The sequence below is a fragment of the Pseudonaja textilis genome, chromosome 9 (genome assembly GCF_049901715.1).
Source record: "Pseudonaja textilis isolate UNSWEBS1 chromosome 9, rPseTex1.2, whole genome shotgun sequence".
Lineage (NCBI taxonomy): Eukaryota > Metazoa > Chordata > Lepidosauria > Squamata > Elapidae > Pseudonaja > Pseudonaja textilis.
In genome coordinates this window covers 1,938,921-1,945,000 of record NC_141998.1, presented here as the reverse complement: position 1 = coordinate 1,945,000, position 6,080 = coordinate 1,938,921, and the positions used below count along the sequence as shown (strand labels likewise).

Below are 6,080 nucleotides of genomic sequence, written 5' to 3'. Positions count from 1 at the left end.
TGGGAAGGGTTTGCCTGAAAATTCCTAAGGCTGCGCAACAGCCGTCCCAAAAAGTTGCTAGCTTATGCTTTGCCAGGGAACGGGGCAACAAAGACAATTCACAGGTTAACCAAACTCTTTGGGGAATCTGCCTAAATCCGCTTGCCGCCTTGGCTTCCTTGTGACATTGCCTGAACGCGAGGGAATTTTATCTTTCGGAGAACAGAATCTTATCCTGCTGGCCTTGAAGAAGAGGGGGATATGGCTCAGCCCTGTAAATAAACATCATTGCAAGAAGGGACTGTTGAACTCCAAATTTAAGGAGTCACCAGAGGAAGGGAAGAGACATCAAGAGGGGAATTCTCCTTCAAAGCAACAAAAAAAACCAAAACAAAACCACCTCCTCTTATTGTTTCTCCTGCTGGGGAAAATCCCTGACGGGATGGGAACTGCCTCTTGCAGGAAACATCTGGAGATCTAGGCCTTCGAGACCAAAGGCAAAGGGAGGATTCCCAGTGATTTGTTGTTACGAGATCAAAATCAAATCATCTCAAGGATGGCAGGGCCTGTATGTTGGAAGTTAGGGAAAGAAAGAAACGAAGAGAGAAAGAGAGCAAGAGTGAGAGGGAAAGAAAGAAAGAAAGAAAGAAAGAAAGAAAGAAAGAAAGAAAGAAAGAAAGAAAGAAAGGAAGGAAGGAAGGAAGGAAGGAAGGAAGGAAGGAAGGAAGGAAGGAAGGAAGGAAGGAAGGAAGGAAGGAAGGAAGGAAGGAAAGAAAGAGGGATGAAGGGGAAAGGAAGGAAAGAGGAAGGAGGGAGGGAGGGAAGGAAGAAGAAAGGAAGAGGCAGGGAGGGAAGGAAGGAAGGAAAGAAAGAAAGAAAGGGAGCGAGGGAGAGGGAAGGAAAGAAGGAAAGAAAGAGGAAGGCAGAGAGGGGAGGGAAGGAAGATAAATAAATAAAGGAATGAAAGAGAAAGGGAACGAGGGAGAGGGAAAAAAGGAAGGAAAGAAAGAGACAGGGAAGGAGGGAAGAAAGAAAGAAAGAAAGAAAGAAAGAAAGAAAGAAAGAAAGAAAGAAAGAAAGAAAGAAAGAAAGAAATTTTGCAATCTTAGATGATCAAGTTTTGGCAGAGTTTTCTTCATCAGAGGTGCTATGTTGAGTGTACACCTTTTGGATGATGAAGGTTGCAAAATTGGCACAAGCTGTCTGGTTTTCCCCTTGGGCGCAACGATTAATAATCCAACCATCCCTCATGGCTGTGTCCTGGCATGTTAAGAACAAATTGGGTCCTGCTGGGTCTGTGTGAAAATCAAAGTGTGCTCAGAAGGACAAATGAGGAGATTGCTCACATTCTCCCATGTTGGGAATTTTTTTAAAAAATTTTTTTTATTAAACTTAAAAACAGTTTCATCTTCCGAACGACACAGGTTTCTTAAGAGGCTGGGGTGGGTATATGGTAGGAATTGATAAGCCATCCTGCCTTGGGAGAAAAAATGAATGACAAATGCCATTGAATTGGTTTCAGTCTGCTCTTAAAGATCCAGGTCAGAGCCAATTTAAAAAAAAAAAACCCAGTAACATCATGCTCTAAAGAATTAAGGATAGAAACAATTGGAAATTTAAAGTATTTTAGAGCAGATTCTCTAAATAGCAAGAAATCAGCCTGTATCATCTGTTGTGTTAATAGCGTTGTTGTTTTGTACTTGTTTCTTTGTAAAAATATGTAATTTCTATAAAGAATTGGTAATAAATCCTCGAGATACCAGGAGTCTGTTTTCCTTAAAAATGATGTTTATGGGTAGAAAGAGGTGAAGTTCAAAGATGCGTAACAGGAAATGTGGAATGAAAGAAAGAAAGAAAGAAAAAATCAAAGAACCGGTTTCTTTAGCAGCCCATTTCTAACTAGGGTAATCCAGTTAGAGGAAGTTGCTATGCAGGATGTGAAGGCAACACTTTGACAGCTAATATTGCATTGTTGAAAGGATCTGCTTGGAAAGACCTGATCTCTATTTTTCTGGGTGATCCAGAATATAAGGTGAAGAGAAAATCCACTTCCTTTTTCCTGTCCTAATCATCCTGCAGATGTCTGACAGCTTCTTCTACCTTCCCACCAACCACAGTTAAGGATCCCAAAGGTGTTATCTATGTGTACATACTCTATGTATACACTTGCACACACACACACACACACACACACACACAGAGTCCAGATGGTATAATGCTATTCTTAACAATAATCACCTGCTACTCATCAGCCACTTTGGCAGAGAGCGTGGAAGGGATTTTAACAGCAAAACAACTGAAGGAAGTCGAACACTTTATCACACTTAATACAAAAGTCAAGTGCAAAACTGGATGGACACTTATATATTAAACTAGTGAGGGGCAAATGATGTGATTTTTTGCAATTTGTGAACTGACAAGTTACTTTTAATATTTGACTTATTTTCTATATTCAGGGTCGTGACGGGTTGGACCGTTGGAAAAACTTTTATCCGTACAGCTGTATGGATTGTTGAGATAGCTTTTAACATTCCTAAACTGGAAAAGAGAATTTACAGAAGGATCTCATGAGAAGAAAATTGTTTCTTAGTGTCCACTGGCATCCGGTTATCTAATTTCAAACCAAGGTTGTGGTTGATTTACTGGTCGGGGAGGGATTGCTCTTATGTTGGCCAACCAAGTTTCCCCTTTCGTTTTTCTTTGCTGGGTTAACTATAAAAAAGGAATATCTCATAGAATAAAATTACAGAGTTGGAAGGGACCTTGAGGTCTTCTAGTCCAACCTCCAACCAGAACCTACGGCCAGATTTAGCTATCACTAAGCAGAGCAAAACCTTGGCTGATCCTAAAAAGTTAAGCAGTTGAGCCTCAGTGAAGGAACAGGAGGTGTTCACAAATAAGGCTGTACTTCCGGAGGTGGTAACTAAATTTTCGGAAAGAGTTTTCTAGAAAGTCAGGTGGCCTGCCAACTATTTAAGCAACCATGCCATTTAAAAAAAAAAAAAAGATATGAGGTTTTAAAACATAGTGGCCCAAAATAAGAAAGCACCTGTGAAATTGGAAAGGGAAAAAAACAACAACCCAGCAATATCAAAAAAAAACTTGAATAATCAAGTTGTACTTGCTGGATTACCTTCGTGCCCTCCTGGTAACAGTTCCACTTTAGTTCAGATCTTTCAGAAGTTGTGAGAGCTTCATCCCTGGAGGCTTTCGAGAAGAGCCTGGATTGCCATCTGTCAGAAATGGTGTAGTAGGGTCTCCTGCTTGGGTGGGGGGGGTTGGACTAGATGACCTACCAGGTCCCTCCCAACTCTTGTTAATCTGTTACAACTTGTTTTTGACTTTTCAACCGACTAATCTGTAGCCAGCATGGCTTAAACACACACACACACACACACACTGATTTGAAGTCCAGTGCAAAACCACGGAGCCCCACGGTAGGAAAAAAGGCAGCCTTTTTCTTGATTTTCGGCCTTTTGCTTTCAAACCCCCTTTCTGGGTAACCCACCACAAAGCAGATGTCATAATCATTAGGATCTGGAAGCCAGAGAAATCTGCCAAGCCCGCCTCCCAGCACTTTAAGCAACGTGAATCATCCGAGGACTTAAAGAGAAACGTTTTGACGAGAAGTACCAAGTTCCACAGAAGAAGATGGTGAGTTAGTCATTTAAAAGAGGAGGGGAAAGAGAGAGAGAGAGAGAGAGAGAGAGGCTGGTGGAAAATTTTCCTTTGCAGAACCGAAAGGAATCAATCACTTGACAGGAGATCAAACCACGGAGCCCCACGGTAGGAAAAAAGGCAGCCTTTTTCTTGATTTTCGGCCTTTTGCTTTCAAACCCCCTTTCTGGGTAACCCACCACAAAGCAGATGTCATAATCATTAGGATCTGGAAGCCAGAGAAATCTGCCAAGCCCGCCTCCCAGCACTTTAAGCAACGTTCCGAGGACTTAAAGAGAAACGTTTTGACGAGAAGTACCAAGTTCCACAGAAGAAGATGGTGAGTTAGTCATTTAAAAGAGGAGGGGAAAGAGAGAGAGAGGGAGAGAGAGAGAGAGGTCAGGGAGGCAGGCTGGTGGAAAATTTTCCTTTGCAGAACCGAAAGGGGAATCAATCACTTGACAGGAGATCACGAGTTCACACAATTCCCTCAGTGTAGTCGGGTGCCAAAAGGAATGGAAAATTTCCTTTTTTCCCAACCTCGCTGGTCACACGGCTACTTTTTCCTCTCCTTTCCCGTCCGCCCCGCCGGAGGCGCCTTTGCAAACAAGCCAAGGCTGATGTTGCAAACCACATTCTGATTTAATTTTATTCTCATCCACCCACCTACCCACCCGCCCCCGGCAAGGCGGAGAAATAAAATAACACAAAACAGCCCTGACTTGTGCGGAGGGAGGAATGTTTGCTCCCTGGGAATCGTTGGAAGTCGATATCGTAAATGAAAGTTGGGGTGGAGCGCAGGAGCGTCCCCCACCTCTGAAGAAAGGGCAGGGGGAGCTTCAACGGTGTCGACTCGTGAAATAAATTCCATACGGTGGATTTTCTTTATCCTTCCCCGGGCGGGGCAGAGGAAACAGGTTTATCCTTATTTACACATAAGCCAAGCTTATCTTTGCATCGGTGTTCATTTCTCAAAGGGTTTTTCAGCGCAGAAATGTCCTAGTCTAGGGGTGTCAAACTGTCAGTGCTTAGATCTGGCCCACGGGGCCACCTTGGAAACAGCAAAGGGCCGGGACATCGTGCCTCTGCGTGTGCCCCCCCCAAACTCCACTTTCATCGTCAGGGGGCTAGCAAAACAAACTAAAAACAAAGCAAAAGTAGAAAATTTTTCCCCTTTTCCATTTGAGCTTGCAAGAAGGGACAGGAAAGGAGAAAGGGAAAGAGGAAAGACAAAGAAAAAGAAGGGAAGATGGGAAAGAAGAAAGAAAGGAAAATGAAGAGGGAAGGAAAAAGAAGGAAGGAAGGAAGGAAGGATAAAGAGGAAGAAGAAAGGGGAAAAAGAAGGAAGGAAGAAAGGAAGGAAGGAAGAAAGGATAAAGAGGAGGAAGGAAGGAAGGAAGGAAGGAAGGAAGGAAGGAAGGAAGGAAGGAAAACAAGGAAGGAAGGAAGGAAGGAAGGAAGGAAGGAAGGAAGGAAGGAAGGAAGGAAGGGAGAAAGAGGAAGAAAGGGGGAAAACAAGGAAGGAAGGAAGAAAGGAAAGAAGGAGAAAAAGGAAGAAAGGGGGAAAACAAGGAAGGAAGGAAGGAAGGAAGGAAGGAAGGAAGGAAGGAAGGGGGAAAGAGCAAGGAAGGAAAGAAGGGGAAAGAGGAAGGAAGGGGGAAAGCGGGGAAGAGGAAGGAAGAAAAAGGGGGAAAGCAAGGAAGGAAAGAAGGGGAAAGAGCAAGGAAGGAAGGAAGAAGGAGAAAGGGGAAAGAGGAAGGAAAGGAGGAAGGGAGAAAGAAAGATTATGAGGGAGGATCTGAGGGAAGTCTCCCTTGGGACTTGGCCACCACAGGTGCCCCCGGACACCAGTGACGTAGAGCAGGCCATGCCCACCCTGGCTAAACCTACCCCGGCCTCCCCAAAGTGAAACACAACCCTGACGAAGTTGAGCTCTTTACCCCCCTGTCCTGGTCGCAGGGGACTTTCTCCGTAAAATTGCAAACCAGGAAGCCTTCAGGGTCCATGACGACAGCCTGACCAACTGGAACAGAAACGAGGAGAGGGTATTTTTCCAACCTAGCAGTTAGGTAACCGCAGATTGTGCCCAGGAATGCGATGAGATAATGGGATTGCGCAACGGGAATTCCACAGAACGGTTGAGAAACTGAAAGCAAGCTCAGCTTCTGAGTTACGTCACCTCGCCTGGCGCAACTTCCCGATTCCTTGATGAAATCACGGCAGCCCTCTCTGTAGAGGGAAGGTTTAGTCTGGATAGACTGCAAATTAATGAAAGCGTTGGGGCCCTCGCTGGTCGCCTTGTCCCCGGCATGCAGGCAAGCTCTTCTTCTCGGTTACACCCGCCACCCACACGAAACCGCAGCGGCAAAATTGCAATTATAACCCAAAACGAGAGACAGAGATATATATTCGAGTTCGCGGGCTGCTCTACCGAGGGGTTCAAA

General features: G+C 44.5%; 1 protein-coding gene and 1 long non-coding RNA gene across 2 annotated transcripts in view; one reads left to right on the top strand and one right to left on the bottom strand.

Moving 5' to 3' along the window:
- Positions 1-1,741, top strand: part of NEURL3 (neuralized E3 ubiquitin protein ligase 3) — an 11,579-nt gene extending 9,838 nt beyond the window's left edge. The window contains exon 3 of the mRNA XM_087938800.1: positions 1-1,741. This exon is cut by the window's left edge and continues 667 nt beyond it. The gene's annotated coding sequence lies outside the window, so the exon portion shown is untranslated.
- LOC148125005 (uncharacterized) overlaps positions 1-3,248 on the bottom strand; it is a 27,715-nt gene extending 24,467 nt beyond the window's left edge. The window contains exons 1-2 of the long non-coding RNA XR_015744637.1: positions 3,113-3,248; positions 2,419-2,517 (exon numbers count right to left, since the gene is read on the bottom strand). This is a non-coding gene — a long non-coding RNA (uncharacterized LOC148125005). The remainder of the gene's footprint in view (positions 1-2,418; positions 2,518-3,112) is intronic.
- Positions 3,249-6,080: the final 2,832 nt, after the last annotated feature.